The 17259-nt window shown below is 38.0% G+C and overlaps 1 protein-coding gene across 2 annotated transcripts in view; it reads left to right on the top strand.

The window, feature by feature from the left end:
• Positions 1 to 17259, top strand: part of OCA2 (OCA2 melanosomal transmembrane protein) — a 526634-nt gene that overhangs the window by 12817 nt on the left and 496558 nt on the right. The gene's annotated exons all lie outside the window — the stretch shown is intronic.

Below are 17259 nucleotides of genomic sequence, written 5' to 3' on the forward strand. Positions count from 1 at the left end.
TTCTGGCTTGCAAAGTTTTTTATGAAAAATCTGCCTTTTTCCATGTAGGATTTTCTGTGTATGTAACTGTCTTCTTTGGTTTTGCTGCTTAAATTTTTTTTCTTTATAACTACATTTTGCCATTTTAATTATAATATGTCATGTGTGGATCTGCTTTTCTTGATTTTGTTGGGAGTTGTCCGTGTCTCCTGAATCTAGATATCTCTTTCTTTCCCCAGATTAGGGAAGTTTTCAGCTATTATTTTTTCAAATAAATTTCCTACTCCCTTTCTCTCCCTTCTTCTTCTGGGACTTTTATTATATGAATGTTATTACATTTCATGCAGTCACTGAGTTCCCTATCTTCATTTATCTTTCTTCTGTCCAGCTTGATTACTTTGCATTACTCTGTCTTCTAGGTCTTTAACTTATTCTTCTGCTTCTTCCAGCCTGCTGTTCATTCCATTAAACATGTCTCTCATTTCATTTATTGAACTGTTCATCTCTGCTATACTATTCATTATCTGTGTTAAGGGTTTTATGGATGATTTCCACTTTTTTTCTCAAGTCCAACGAGTATCTTTATGATCATTACTTTAAATTCTTTATCAGGCTTATTATTTATATCTGTTTTGCTTAGATCTCTGGTTATGTCCTTGTCCTGTTCTTTCATTTTTTCAAATTCCTCTGTCTTCTCATTTAAAGTCTCTTGGCCTGTTTTTATGTTAGGGAAGTCAGCTCTCTCTCCTGTTCTTGAGGATAATGGCTTTATGAAGTGGTCCTATAGTGCCCTGATGTGTAGTGTTCCTTGTTCCCCAGAGCTGTTTCTTCAGGGAGTGTGTCCAATGTGTGCTGTGTGCTCTGCTATTGTGTCCTGGTCTCTTTATGCTTTAGGCCAGTGATCTGCAGAGGCTCTCAGTCTGTTGTGGGCAGTGTTTGGTCCCTGGCCTGAATGTGCTGAGTTTTAACTGGGTGTGCTGTAGTCCACTTTTGAACGGAGACCTATTGCCACCACTGCCAGAAACAAGCCCTGCAAAACTCCTGGGCTGGGAGATGTGTTGTGAGCAGGGGTTGGTTGGTCTTCTGGGAGAGGGGGCTGCTGCTCTGGGACTGAGGCACACATGACTGTGAAGGGTGGTTCCACCAAAGCCTGGGGAATAAGACTTGGTGTAAGCAAGTTAGGTAGCAAGTGTCAGTGCTGCACTCGTTCCCACAGGTGGCCTGTGCTTATTCTGAGGGGAGGAGGAGGGAAATGGTGCCTGCCCATTCCTTTGTTCCTAGAGGGATCTCCCTTTGAATGCTGCCTCTCTGAGACATGCTCTGAGAGAGCAAATAACCTCCCCTCTGTGGGCCCCAGGCACTTTCAGATTGCTCTTTCCACACTGTATGTCCACACGCTGTTTTCCCTGCCCTCTCTCCAAGGGCAGACCAATGCTCTTCAGGCTTTCTCTGAGCCAAGGCTACTGACTTTAAAACTCCAGGCTTTAAGCCTCACTGTTTGCAAGAACTCACGAAGTTTGGCTCCTCTCGCTTTCCAAGCCAGTTGCTTTGAGTATTTGTCTTCCCTATGTGGGCTTCCTTATGCATTAATCTGTCTTGTGCCCTTCTCTAGGACCATGGTTCCATCCCCACTGCAGCAGCCATGATCCATTTCTCTCCCAAACTGGATCTCTGCACTTCCTACCTTCTTTGATGTGGCCTCTTCTCTACCTTTAGTTGTGGAGTTTGTTCTGCCAGTCTTCAGGTTGGTTTCTGTGGTCTTTAGGATGATTTAATGGTTATTTAGTTGTATTTGTGGGACAAGCTGAGCCTAAGGTTCTCCTACTCTGCTGCCATCTTCCCTCCCCTGAGAGTTCTTTATGTATTCAGGATAACAGTCCCTTTCTGGATACGTGATTGGCAAGTATTTTCTCAGAGTTCATGGCTTGTTCTTTTTATCCTCCTATCAGTCTATTATAGAGCAAAAAATTGTAATGTTGATTAAGTCCGGTTTACCATTTTTTTCTTTTTATGGATTGTGCTTTTGGTGTCAAGCTTAAGGCTTTTTGCCTAGCCCTAGATTCTGAAGATTTCTCCCTATGTTTATTTTTAAAACGTTTATAGTTTCACATTTTACATTTAAGTCTGTGATCCATTTTGAGTTAACTTTTATATAAGTTATGAGACATAGATAAAGGTGATTTTTCTTTTGCCTACGGATATCCAATTACTCAAGCACCCTTTGTTGAACAGTTTGTCTTTCTGAAGTTAAATTGCTTTTGCACCTTTGTCAAAATCCACTGGGCATATTTGCATAAATCTGTTTATGAGTTCTCCCTTCTGCTGATCTGTGTGTGTATGACTCTGCTCAGACCACACACTCTTAGTTACTGTAACTATAGAGTAAATTGGGTCCTCCCACTTTTTTCAAATTGTGTTAGGTATTCTAGATCATTTGCATTGCCATATAAATTATAGAATAATCTTTTTTATATCTATAAAATATCATTCTGGAATTTGATAGGAATTGCATTCAACCTGTATATAAATATGGGGAGAATTGACATCTTTACTATGTTGAGTCTTCTAGTCCATAAACATGATTTATCCTTCCATTTATTTAGATATTTGATTGCTTTCATCAGTGTTTTATGGTTTCCAGCATATGAGTCATTACATGTCTTATTAGATGTACATTTACATATTCAAATATTTAATTTTTTAGCAATTATAAATTGTTTTATTTTACTTTATTTTATTTTTTAAAAGATTTTATTTATTTATTTGACAGAGAGAGAGAGACACACACAGAGAGAGGGAACACAAGCAGAGAGAGTGGGAGAGGGAGAAGCAGGCTTCCTGACAAGCAGGGAGCCCGATGTGGGGCTCGATCCCAGGACCCTGGGATCATGACCTGAGCCAAAGGCAGACACTTAATGACTGAGTCACCCAGGCGCCCCTGTTTTGTATTTTTAATTTTGATGTCAACATGTTCATTGATGGTATATGGAAATATAGATTTTTAAAATATTTATCTTGGATCCTGTGACTTTGATGAACTCAGGCTATGAGGTTTTTTCTTTTTTTTTAATAGATTACTTGGGATTTTATTATGTAGAAAATCATACCATCTGCAAATTGGGACAGTTTTATTTCTTCCTTTCTGCTCTCTATGCCTTTTCCCTTTTCTTGCCCTGTTGCACTGGCTACAACTTCCAGTATCATGTTGAATAGGATTGATGAGAGTAGACACCCTTGCCTTATTCTTTTTTCTTTTTTTTGAGGGGGGGAGTTTGCAATTTTATTTATTTATTTATTTATTTATTTATTTATTTATTTATTTATTTATTTATTTATTATGTATTATTTGTTTTAGGGGTACAGGTCTGTGATTCAGCAGTCTTACACAATTCACAGCACTCACCATAGCACATACCCTCCCCAATGTCCATCACCTCACCACCCCATCCCTCTCACCACCTTCCACTCCAGCAAACCTCAGTTTGTTTCCTGAGATTAAGAGTCTCTTATGGTTTGTCTCCCTCTCTGGTTTCGTCTTGTTTCATTTTTTCCCTCCCTTCCCTTATGATCATCTGTCATGTTTCTCAAATTCCTTACATCAGTGAGATCTAATGATAATTGTCTTTCTCTCATTGACTTATTCACTTAGCGTGATAATCTCTAGTTCTAGCCACATCATTGCAAATGGCAAGATTTCTTTTTTTGATGGCTGCATAATATTCCATTATATATATACCACATCTTCTTTATCCATTCATCTGTTGTTGGACATCTAAGCTCTTTCCATAGTTTGGCTATTGTGGACAATGCTGCTATAAACATTGGGGTGCACGTGCCCCTTCGGATCCCTCCTTTTGTATCTTTGGGGTAAATACCCTGTAGTGCAATTGCTGGGTCATGGGGTAGCTCTATTTTCAACTTTTTGAGGAACCTTCAGACTGTTTTCCAGAGTGGCTGCACCAGCTTGCATTCCCACCAACAGTGTAGGAGGGTTCCCCTTTCTCTGCATCCTTGCCAACATCTCTTGTTCCCTGACTTGTTCATTTTAGCCATTCTGACTGGTGTGAGATGGTATCTCATTGAGGTTTTGATTTGTATTTCCCTGATGCTGAGTGATGTTGAGCACTTTTTCATGTGTCTGTTGGCCATTTGGATGTCTTCTTTGGAGAAATGTCTGTTCATGTCTGCTGCCCATTTCTTGATTGGATCATTTGTTCTTTGGTTGAGTTTGATAAGTTCTTTATACATTTTGGATACTAGCTCTTTATCTGATATGTCATTTGCAAATATCTTCTTTGGTTGAGTTTGATAAGTTCTTTATAGATTTTGGATACTAGCTCTTTATCTGATATGTCATTTGCAAATATCTTCTCCCATTCTTTTGGTTGCATTTTTGTTTTGTTGACTGTTTCCTTTGCTGTGCAAAAGGTTTTATCTTGATGAAGTCCCAATAGTTCATGTTTGCCCTTGCTTCCCTTGCCTTTGGCTATGTTTCCAGGAAGAAGTTGCTGCAGCTGAGGTCAAAGAGGTTGCTGCCTGTGTTCTTCTCAAGGATTTTGATGGATTCCTGTCTCACATTTAGGTCTTTCATCCATTTTGAGTCCATTTTTGTGTGTGGTGTAAGGGAATGGTCCTGTTTCATTCTTCTGCATGTGGCTGTCCAATTTTCCCAACACCATTTGTTGAAGAGACTGTATTTTTTCCATTGGACATTCTTTCCTGCTTTGTCGAAGATTAGTTGACCATAGAGTTGAAGATCCATTTCTGGGCTCTCTATTCTGTTCCATTGATCTATGTGTCTGTTTTTGTGCCAGTACCATACTGTCTTGATGATGACAGCTTTGTAATAGAGCTTGAAGCCTGCAATTGTGATGCCTGTGACTGAGTGTTTCTATCTCTGGCACACGACCCCATTTGGAGTCTCCGAACCCAGCAGATTCCTGTGATATACTACCACGCCACTCCTCCTGGGGGCAGAAGGGGAGTCTCCTCAGATCTGTTGCTTGTGGGGTCCCTGCTCAAAGAGTAGTGGCCTGACTATTCTACGAATCACAGTTTATGGCATCCCCAAGCTGAAAGCCCAATCCTTGGCTCTGTCTTTGCAGCTGGCTTCCCTACTCCGATACCTGGGAGCTCTGCCACACTCAGGCACCCCCGGTCTTTCTGTGACCCTGAAGGTCCTGAGACCACACTGTGTCAGTGAGGGTTCTACCCTCCGCTTAGCCACTGGAGTGACGTCCCTCATCAGAACAGACTTCTAAAAGTTCTGATTTTGTGCTCCACTGCTCAATCACTTGCCAGTAGCTGGTTGACAGAAGTTCCCTCCCCCCACGGTCTAACTTCCCAAATATCGCCTCAGATTCACTTCTCCACACGTCCTACCTTCCAGAAATTGGTCGCTTTTCCGGTCAGAGGATTGCTGCTACTCTTTTCTTCGATCTCCTGTTGAGTTTGTAGGTGTTCAGAATGGCTTGATAACTATCTAACTGAATTCCTGGAATGAGACAAAATTTAGGTGTCCTACTCCTCTGCCGTCTTGCTCCTTTTCCCCTCTTGCCTTATTCTTGATCATAGAGGAAAGCTTCAAGTTTCTTTACATTAAGTATGTTGTTTACTGTTTTATATTTTTCAAGTTGAGGAATTTCCCCTCTATTCCAATTTTCTTTAAGTTTTTTATCATGAGTGGGTATAGAATTTTGCCAAATGTTTTTCTGCATCAATTGATATGATCATATGATTTTTCCTCTTTTGCCTGTTAATGTGGTAGATCATATTGATGGATGTTTTTATTAGCTTTATTGATATATAACTAACATCATATAATACATCCATTTAAAAGGTATAGTTTAATGGTTTTTACTATATCTACTCAATTGGATGACCATTACCACAGTCAATTTTAGAGCATTTTCACTAACCCAAAATGAAACTCCATATGCATTGTCACTCCTTATTTTCCTTTGATTTTTCTCTCCTCCCTTAATGGCAAACACTAATCTGCTTTCTCTCTCTACACAATTGCCTATTCAGAAGATTTCATATATAAATGGAATCAGGTAACATGTGCTTTTTTGTGACTAGCTTCTTTCACTTAATGTTTTCAAAGTTCATCTCTGTCATAGTATGTATCATTACACTATTTATTTTCATTGTTGAATAGTATTATATCATATGGCTATACCACATTTTATTTATCCATTAATCGGTGATGGACACTTGGGTTGTTTTTACTTTTTGAGTATTATGAATAATACTTTTATAAAAAATGTACATGTTTTTGTGTGGGCAAGTGTTCCATTTCTCTTGGTTATCTACCTAGAAGTAGAATTACTGAATCATACAGTAACTGTATAGTTAACATTGATCAGTTTGTGAATACTGAACTAGTTTTGCATCTCTGGAATAAACTATACTTGGTCATGGTGTATATTATATATTGCTGAATTTCCTTTGCTAATATTTTAAGGAGTTTTGGTTTGTAGTTTTTCCTTTCCTCCTTCCCCTCCCTCCCTTCCTCCCTCCTTTCCACCCTCCCTCCCTCTCTCTCTTCCTTCCACCCTTTCCTTCCTTCTCTCTCTCTCTTTCTTTCTTTCTTTCTTCTTTTTCTTTCTTTCTTTCTTTCTTTCTTTCTTTCTTTCTTTCTTTCTTTCTTTCTTTCTTTCTTTCTTCTTTCTTTCTTTCTTTCTTTCTTTTTTTCTTTCTTTCTTTCTTTCTTCTTTCTTTCTCCTTCCTTCTTTTCTTTCTTCTTTCTTTCCTTCTCTTTCTTCTTTCTCTTTCTCCCTTCCCTTTCCTTGCCTTCCCTTTGCATTTGCCTTTGCCTTTTCCTTTCCTATAAGCCTCTGTCTGATTTTGAACACTAACCTCATAAAATTACCTAGGAAGGGGCGCCTGGGTGGCTCAGTTGGTTAAGCAACTGCCTTCGGCTCAGGTCGTGATCCCAGAGTCCCAGGATCGAGTCCCACATCGGGCTCCCTGCTCCGCGGGGAGTCTGCTTCTCCCTCTGACCCTCCCCCCTCTCGTGCTCTCTGTCTCTCATTCTCTCTCTCTCAAATAAATAAATAAATAAAATCTTTAAAAAAAATTACCTAGGAAGTGTACCTCATCTTTATTTTCTGGAAAAATTGGGTAGAATTTGTGTTAATTTTTCTTTAAATGTTTGGTAGCATTTTTCAAATAATCATCTGGGTCTGGAGATTTGTATTTTGGGAATTTAAAAATATAAATTCAGTCTACTTAATAGTTACAGGATTATCCAAATTATCTATTTTATTTTTTTAATTTTTAAAAATGTTATTTTATTATGTTATGTTAATCACCATACATTACATCATTAGTTTTTGATGTAGTGTTCCATGATTCATTGTTTGCATTATAACACCCAGTGCTCCATTCAATACATGCCCTCTTTAATATCCATCACCAGGCTAATCCATCCCACTGTGCCCCTCCCCTCTAGAACCCTCAGTTTATTTCTCAGATCCATAGTCTCATGGTTCGTCTCCCTCTCCAATTTCTCCCCCTTCATTTTCCCCTTCCTACCATCTTTTTTTTTTAATTAACATATAATGTATTATTTGTTTCAGAGATACAGGTCTGTGATTCATCAATCTTACACAATTCACAAATTGTCTGTTTTATATTGGGTGAATTGTATTCATTTGTGCTTTTTGAGGAATTGGTCTTTTCCATCTGAGTTGCCAAATTTATGTGTGTAGCATTGCTCAGTATTCCATTATTATCTTTTTGATGTCTGTAAGTTCTGTAGTGATGTTCCCCATTTCACTCCTGACATTGGTAATTTCTGTTCTCTTTTTTTTTTGTCAGTCATGCTAGAGGTGTTTGTCAATTTGTTGATGTTTTCAAAGAAGAAGCTCTTTGTTTCATTGATTTTTCTCTGTTGTATTTCTGTTTTCTATTTCATTGATTTTTTGCTCTTATGTTTATTATTTTCTTCTACTTTCTTTAGGTTTATTTTTTTCTAGGTTATTGAGATGAAAGTTTAGATTGATTTGAGACATTTTCTCCTTTCTAATATGAACATTTAATCCTGTAAACTTCCCTCTATCACTGCTTTAGCTTTATTCCACAAATTTTGATATATTGTGTTTTCATTTTGTTCAGTTCAGTATAATTTTATTTTCTCTTGAGACTTCCTCTTTGACTTCTGGATTATTTAGAAGTGTTTAAATTTAATTTTCAAGTATGTAGACTTTCTGCTTGTTTTTTTGTTATTAATCTCTAATTTGATTTTATTAGAGTGTGGCTGTAGAACACACTGTGGGCTTTCAATTCTTTTAAATTTTCTGAGGTTTGCTTTATGACCCAAGTTGTAGTATATCTTGGTATATGTTTTATGGACACTTAAAAGAATGTTCTGCTGTTGTTGGATGGAGTGTTCCATACATATCAATTGGATCCTGTTGGTTGATGGTGTTATTCAGTTCTTCTATATCCTTGCTGATTTTCTGTTTATTTGTTCCATTAATTGCTGAGAGAGAAAAGCAATCTCCAACCATACAACTGTACATCTCTCTTTCTCCTTTCAGTTCTGTTAGGTTTGCATCACATATTTTGTAGCTTTGTTGTTTGATAATACACATTTAAAATTTCTATGTAATTCTGGTAAATTGACCCTTTTATTATTACATAATCTCTCTTTCTATACCTAGAAATTTTCTTTGCCCTGAAATTTATCTTATATCAATACAGCCACTTGTGCTTTCTTTTGATTAATGCTTGAATGATATTTCTTTTTCCATCCTTTCACATTTTAGCCTACTTAAATTGTTATTTTTGAAGTTAATTTCTTATAGACTGCACATAACTGAGTCATGCTTTATAATCCACTCTGCCTATCTCTGTCTTAATTGTTGTATTCAGGCCATTTATATTCAATGCAATTTTAATATGTTAGGGCTGTGGGTTAATTGGACATATTTTGTAATTCCATTTTGATTTATCTCTAGTATTTTTTAATGTATCTCTTTTATAGCTTTTTCAAGTGGTTTCTCTAGGTGTTAAATTATATATACATTGCTTGGCAGGGCCTCATGATGTTACCATTTTATCAGTTTGAGTAAAATTTAGAAAAACCTTACCTCACTCTACATCCTTTTACCTCCTCCATTTGTGATAAAATTGTCTTAAATATTTCCCCTACATACATTGATAACTACATCAAAGAGTGTTATAATTTTTCCTCCAAATCAAACAATTTAGAAAAATTTAGAAAATCCAAGAGAAGAGGGAAACTGTTGGATTTACCTGTGCTTTTCTTGTTTCCATTGTTCTTTTTACCTTCCTGATGCTCTAGAATTCCTTCTTTTATCTGTCCTTTTGTGTTTAGTAATTTCCCTTAGCCATTCTTTTAGGATAGTTCTGCTAGCAACAAATTCTCTTAGTTTTCTTCCATCTAAAAAAGTCTGATTTCACCTTCTTTCTTGAAGGATATTTTCACTGGATAAGGATTCTAGGTTGACAGAAACCATGGAGGCAGAAGAAGTGGCACCATATTTTTTCAAGAAATGAGACAAAAGAACAAAAGAAATGAAACGAAATAATTCTATGTTGACAGTTCTTTTGTCTCATTTCTTGAAAAAATATGGTGCCACTTCTTCTGCCTCCATGGTTTCTCTCATTTGAATAGTTTTTACCTTATAAGTATGTTGTCATTTCTCTGTTAGTGGTTTCAAATTTTTTTTCTCTGTCTTTAGTTTTCAGAAGTTTGTCTGTGATATGTCTTGATGTGGGTTTCTTTGGATTTATCCTTTTTAAATTATCATTAAGTGTCTTGGATCTGTAGGTTTATGAGTTTTGCCAAATTTGGGGAGTTTTCAGCCATTCAAGTATTTCAAGTACTTTTTCAAGTACTTTTCAAGTATTTTTCAAGTACCTTTTCAAGTACTTTCAAGTACTTCAAGTACTTTTTCATAATCTTTGTCTTCTGGGATTCTGATTACATGAATGTTAAATCTTGTTATTATCCCACATGTTTCTGATGTTCTGCTAATTTTTCTTTTTTACTCTATCAGATTGGATTTCTGTTGTTCTGAGTTCTTTTCTCACCCCCCCCATTTTGTTGTTGAGCTCATCTATTGAGTTTTTAATTTTGCTCTTGTGTTTTTCACTTCTATTTGGCTTTTTTCTGAGACTGTTTCTTTGCTGAGAATTTCTATTTTTTCCAATGTTCCAAGTGTGTCTGTTACTTTTTGTTGATGTGTTTTTATTTTGATTGCCTTAAAAATCTCAGTCAGATAATTCTAACATCTCTCATCTCAGTGTTGTTATCTATTTTCTGTCAAATTGAGGTTTTCCTGGTTATCACTGTTGATAGCTGATTTTTTTTTTTATTGAAACCTTATGAGTTTCATTGCACATTTTGGGTATTATGAGACTCTATATTCCTATTTAAAGTGCATGTTTAACTGGCTTCCTCTGACACCACTCCAGCAGAAGTGGGGTTAGAAGCCCGTTTTTCACTTGGCCTCGGTTGGCATCAAGATGAGGAAGGATTCTCTATTATTGCTGGGCGAGGATGAGAACTCTGGCTCCCCACTGGGCCTCTGCTATACCATCCCACATGGAAGAGGGTAGTTCATCTTATTACTTCTCCTTATGTGGCTTCTAATGACACCATTGGGGGTTTCCTTATTAATGCCAAGCAGTGGTTAAAGTCCTGACTTTCCACTTGGCCTCCTCTGACACCTTAGCAAGAAGGAGGAAGGGTTCCTTTTATTGCAGGAAGTTATCTCTGCCCACACAGGGAGGTGAGGGGTGTGTAGGGAGGAGGTGGGACTCCCTAACACCCAGCAGAGATGAACATCCCAGATCCTCATCAGTCTTTTCTGACACCAATAGGGATGGGGGCCTGGGCCCCTTATTTTATTTTATTTTTTTAAAAGATTTTATTTATTTATTTGAGAGAGAGAATGAGAGATAGAGAGCACGAGAGAGAAGAGTATCAGAGGGAGAAGCAGACTCCCCGCTGAGCAGGGAGCCTGATGAGGGACTCGATCCCGGGACTCCAGGATCATGACCTGAGCCGAAGGCAGTCGCTTAACCAACTGAGCCACCCAGGCGCCCTGGACCCCTTATTTTAGCCTGGGGAGGGTAGAGGTTTAGGTACCTCACTTGGCCTTTGCTGTCTTGGGTGGATGTGGGTTTGCAGCATTTGGCTGCAGTAAAGCAATTATTGCTCAAAAGTTTTTTGTTCTACTAAGCTGTGCCTTAACTACTGCTTTGGCTAGAAAAAGCAGGCTTTTCTTGGTTTGTGCTTGTTGGTGTTTCCAGGTTGCCAACTTCTTCAGCACCCTGTCTGGGATATATGAGACAAAAATAAAAATTCAGGGGCTTCACTGCTGTGTCATTTATTGAGTCCCTAACCAGTTTTCTTTTTCTCTACCTTTCAGAGTCTTCTAATGGTTGTTTTATACAAAATGTCAGGTTTTTCATTGTACTTAGCAAGAGGAGGAGGGAAAGGTAGGTCTACTCTGTCTTCCTGGGAGCAAAAGTCCTGAGATGTATCTTTTTAAAAATTATTTTAATTAATTAATTTATTTTTAAAGATTTTATTTGAGAGAGAAGGAGAGTGAGAGAGAGCACAAACAGGGCAGAGGGAGAGGGAGAAGCAGACCCCGCTGAGCAAGGAGCCCAACACAAGGAGCCCCTATCTTTTTTATTTTTTTAATTAAAATGTTAGCGAAAGTGTGGAGAAAGGGGAACCCTCTTGCACTGTTAGTGGGAGTGCAAACTGGTGCAGCCACTCTGGAGAACAGTTTTGAGGTTCCTCAAAAAGTTAAAAATAGGGATGCCCGTGTGGCTCAGGTCATGATTCCAGAGTTCTGTGATTGAGCCCCGTGTTGGGCTCCCTGCTCAGTGGGGAGCCTGCTTCTCCCTCTCCCACTCCCCCTGCCTGTGTTCCCTCTCTGTCAAATAAATAAATAAAATCTTTTTTAAAAAGTTAAAAATAAAACTACCCTACAACCCACTAATTGCACTACTAGCTATTTGCTTAAAGAATACAAAAATAGATTCAAAGGAGTACATGCACCCAGTGTTTATAGCAGCATTGTCAACAACAACCAAACTGGAGAGAGTCCAAATGAACAGATAAAGAAGATGTCACATATATACACACAGTGGAGTGTTATTCAGCCATCAAAAAGAATGAAACCTTGCCATTTGCAACAATGTGGACAGAGCTAGAGTGTCTTATGTTAAGTGTAATAAGTCAGAGAAAGACAAATACCATACAATCTCACTCATATTTGGAATTTAGGAAACAAAACAGATAAACATATGGGAAGGGGGAAGAGAAAAAAAGGAAAGAGGTAAACAAGCCATAAGTGACTCTTAATGATAGAGAACAAACAGGGTTGATAGAGGGAGATGACTGAGGGCTGGGCTAGATGGGTGATGGGTATTAAAGAGGGCACTTGTGATGAGCACTGAGTGTTGTATGCAAGCAATGAATCACTGAATTCTACTCCAGAAGCCAATATTGCTCTGTATGGTAATTAACAAATTTTTTAAAAAAATTTTATTTAAATTCAATTAGCCAACATATAGTACATTATTAGTTTAGGATGTAGAGTTCAATAATTCATCAGTTGCATATAACACCCAGTGCTATCACATCACATGCCCTCCTTAATGCCCCTCACCCAATTACACCATCCCCCCACCCACATCCCCTCCAGCAACCTCAGTTTGTTTCCTATAGTTAAGAGTCTCTCATGGTTTGTCTCCCTCTCTTTCTTTCCATTCCATTTTCCCTCCCTTCCCCTATGATCCTTCATGCTGTTTCTCATATTCCACATATGAGTGAAACCATATAATTGTTTTTCTCCATATCCTTGCCCATACCTGTTGTTTCTTGTGTTGTTAATTTTAGCCATTCTGACAGGTGTGAGGTGGTATCTCATCATGGTTTTAATTTGCATTTCCCTGATGATGAGTGTTGAGCATCTTTTCATGTGTCTGTCAGCCATCTGGATGTCTTCTTTGGAAAAATGTCTATTCATATTTAGGTCTTTATGATCATTTAGGTTTTACATCCATTTTGAGTTTATTTTTGTGTATGGTGTAAGAAAGTGGTCCAGTTTCATTCTTTTGCATGTAGCTGACCAGTTTTCCCAACACCATTTGTTGAAGAGACCCTTTTTTTCCATGGGATATTCTTTCCTGCTTTGTTGAAGATTAGTTGACCATATAGTTGTGGGTCCATTTCTGGGTTCTGTATTCTGTTCCATTGGTCTATGTGTCTGTTTTTGTGCCAGTACCATACTGTCTTAATGACTATAACTTTGTAATAGAGCTTGAAATCCAGAATCGTGAAATCCACTTTTGTTTTTCTGTTTTCCGAAATGCTTTGCATATTTGGGGTCTTTTGTGGTTCTGTACAAATTTTAGGATTGTTCTAGCTCTATGAAAAATGCTGATGGTATTTTGATAGGGATTGCCTTAAATCTGTAGATTGTTTTGGGTAGTATAGACATTTTTAACAATGTTTGTTCTTCCAATCCATGAGCATGGAATGCTTTTCCATTTCTTTGTGTCCTCTTCAGTTTCATTCATAAGTGTTCTGTAGTTTTCAGAGTACAGATCCTTTACCTCTTTAGTTAGGTTTATTCCTAGGTATCTTATGGTTTTTGGTGCAATTGCAAATGGGATCAATTCCTTGATTTCTTTTTCTGCTGTTTCATTATTGGTGTATAGAAATGCAACAGATTTCTGCACATTGATTTTATATCCTACAACTTTGCTGAATTCATTTTCTGAGTTCTAGCAGTTGTTTTGGTGGAGTCTTTTGGGTTTTCTACATAGAGTATCATGTCATCTGCAAATAGGTGAAAGTTTGACTTCTTCTTGCCAACTTGGATGAATTTGATTTCTTTTTGTTATCTGGCTGCTGAGGCTAAGACTTCCAATACTATGTTAAATAGTAATGGTGAGAGTGGACACCCTTGTCTTGTTCATGACTGTTGGGGAAAGGCTCTCAGTTTTTCCACATTGAGAATAATATTAGCTATGGGTTTTTGTATAGGGCCTTTATGATATTGAGGTATATTCCATCTATCCCTACTTTGTTGAGCGTTTTAATCAAAAAACGATTCTGTATTTTGTCAAATGCTTTTTCTGCATCTATTGACAGGATCATATGGTTCTTCTTCTTTCTCTTATTAATGTGGTGTATCACATTGGTTGATTTCAATTGTTGAACCACCTCAGGATCCCGGAAATAAATCCCACTTGATCACAATGAATAATTCTTTTAATGTACTGTTGAATTCTTGGGGCGCCTAGTTGGCTCAGTTGGTTAAACATCTGCCTTCGGCTCAGGTCATGATCCTGGAGTCCTGGGATCGATTGAGCCCCATGTCTGGCATCTGCTTCTCCCTCTGCCCCTCCCCCTGTTTGTGCTCTCTCTCTCAAATAAATAAATAAAATCTTTAAAAAATGTACTGTTGAATTCGATTTGCTACTATTTTATTGAGAATTTTTGCATCCATGTTCATCAGAGATATCATCCTGTAATTCTCCTTTGTAGTGAGGTCTTTGCCTGGTTTTGGAATCAAGTTAATACTGGCTTTGTAGAATGAGTTTGGAAGTTTTCCTTCCCTTTCTATTTTTTTGGAACTTTTTCAGAAGAATAGATATTACTTCTTTAAAGGTTTGGTAGAATTCTCTGGAAAACCACCTGGCCATGGACTCTTGTTTGTTGGGAGATTTTTGATTACTGATTCAATTTCTTTGCTGGTTATAGGTCCGTTCAAGTTTTCTGTTTCTTCCTGTTTCAGTTTTGGTAGTTTGTGGGTTTCTAGGATTTTTTCCATTTCTTCCCTGTTGCCCAGTTTCTTGGCATATACTTTTTCATAGTATTCTCTTATAATTGTATTTCTGTTGTCTCTCCCCTTTCATTCATGATTTTATCTATTTGGGTCCTTCTTCTTTTCTTTTTCATAATTCTAGCTAGGGGGTTGTCAATTTTGTTAATTCTTTCAAAGAACCATCTTCTGCTGATCTGTTCTACTTTTTTTTTTTTTTAATTTCTATATCACTGATCTGTTCTACTCTTTACTATTTCCCTTCTTCTGAGGGCTTTACACTTTATTTGTTCCGTGTCTAGCTCCTTTAGGTGTGAGGTTAAGTTGTGTATTTGAGATTTTTCTTGCTTCTTGAGGTGGGCCAGTACTGCAATATACTTCCCTTTTATGACTGTGTTTGCTACATCCAAACGGTTTGGACTGTTGTGTTTTCATTTTTATTTTCTTCCATGTATTTTTTCATTTCTTCTTTAATTTCCTGGTTAACCCATTCATCCTTTTTTTTTACCCTTTGTTATTTTCTTTTTTTCCTCTTCTTTTACAAACCCTTGTTTGGAGGGCTGACTTTCAATAGATCATACTGAGGGAGCTGCCTTGCTACGTACAAAACCCCAACCCAGAAGCAAGTTGTCTACGAATGGTTTAGCATCAGGTTCCCCATGAACATGCATTGCATGACGGGTGAGGGGGTGGCCCCCTTTCTGCCCACACCTCGTTTCCCACATTCATTCTTTAGTAGGGTGTTCTTTAACCTACACATTCTTGGGGCGCCTGGGTGGCTCAGATGGTTAAGCGTCTGCCTTCGTCTCAGGACATGATCCCAGGGTCCTGGGATCGAGTCCCGCATCGGGCTCCCTGCTCCTTGGGAGCCTGCTTCTCCCTCTGCTTCTCCCTCTCTCTCTCTCCCTCTCTCTCTCTCCTCCTCTGTCTCTCATGAATAAATAAATAAAAAAAATCTTTAACCTACACATTCTTTAGTAGGGTGTTCTTTAACCTACATGTATTTGTGGTCTTTCTAAATATTTTCTTGTGGTTGACTTCAGGTTTTATAATACTGTGGTCTGATAATATGCACAGTATGATCTCAATCTTTTTGTATTTGTTGAGGGCTGATTTTTGACCGAGTATGTAATTTATTCTGGAGAATGTTCCATGTGCACTAGAAAAGAATGTGTAGGGGCACGTGGTTGGCTCAATTTGTTAGGTTTGGACTCTTGATTTTGGCTTAGGTCATGATCTCAGGATTGTGGGATGGAGCCTAGTGTTGGTCTCTGCACTCAGCAGGGAGTCTGCTTGAGATTCTCGCTCTCCCTCTCTTGCCCTTCCCCCATGCATACTCTCTCCTTCTCTCTCCAAAATGAATAAATAAATCTTAAAAAAAGGAAAAGAATTTGTATTTTGCTGCTTCAGGATGAAATATTCTGAATATGTTTGTAGGTCCATGTGGTCCAGTCTATCATTCAAAGCCATTGTTTTCTTGTTGATTTTCTGCTTAGATGATCTGTCCATTGCTGTAAGTGGGGTGTTAAAGTCCACTACTATAACTGTATTATTATCAATGAGTTTATGTTTGTTATTCACTGATTTTATTCATTTAGGTGCTGCTGTTAGATCTTCTTGATAGATAGAACCCTTAATTATGATATAATGCCCTTTCTCATCTCTTGTTATAGTCTTTGGTTTAAAACCTCATTTGTCTGATATGATATTTGTCTTTTTTTAAAAAAATTATGCTTAGTTAGCCAACATATAGTACATCATTAGTTTCTGATTTAGTGTTCAATGATTCATTAGTTGCATATAACACCCAGGACTCATCACAACACATGCCCTCCTTAATGCCCATCATTCAATTACCCCATTCCCCACCCCCCCTTTTGTGACCCTCAGTTTGTTTCCCAGAGTCCAGAGTCTCTCATGGTTCGTCTCCTTCTCTGATCTTCCCATTCAGTTTTCCCTCCCTTCCCCTATGGTCCTCTGCACTATTCCTTATGTTACATATGAGTGAAACCATATGATAATTGTCTTTCTTTGCTTGATTTATTTCACTTAGCATAATCCCCCCCCGTTCTATCCATGTTGATGCAAATGGTGGGTATTCATACTTTCTCATGGCTAATATTCCATTGTATATATGTACCACATCTTCTTTATCCATTCATCTGTTGAAGGGCATCTTGTCTCCGTCCACAGTTTGGCTATTGAGGACATTGCTGCTATGAACATTGGGGTGCATGTGCCCCTTCTTTTCATTACATCTGTATCTTTGGAGTAAATACCTAGTAGTGCAATTGCTGGGTTGTAGGGTAGCTCTATTTTTAACATCTTGTGGAATCTCCATATTGTTTTCCAGAGTGGCTGTACCAGCTTGCATTCCCACCAACAGTATAAGAGGGTTCCCCTTTCTCCACATCCTCGCCAACATTTGTTGTTTCCTGTTTTGTTAATTTTTGCC

The sequence above is a fragment of the Zalophus californianus genome, chromosome 6, assembly GCF_009762305.2.
Source record: "Zalophus californianus isolate mZalCal1 chromosome 6, mZalCal1.pri.v2, whole genome shotgun sequence".
NCBI lineage: Eukaryota > Metazoa > Chordata > Mammalia > Carnivora > Otariidae > Zalophus > Zalophus californianus.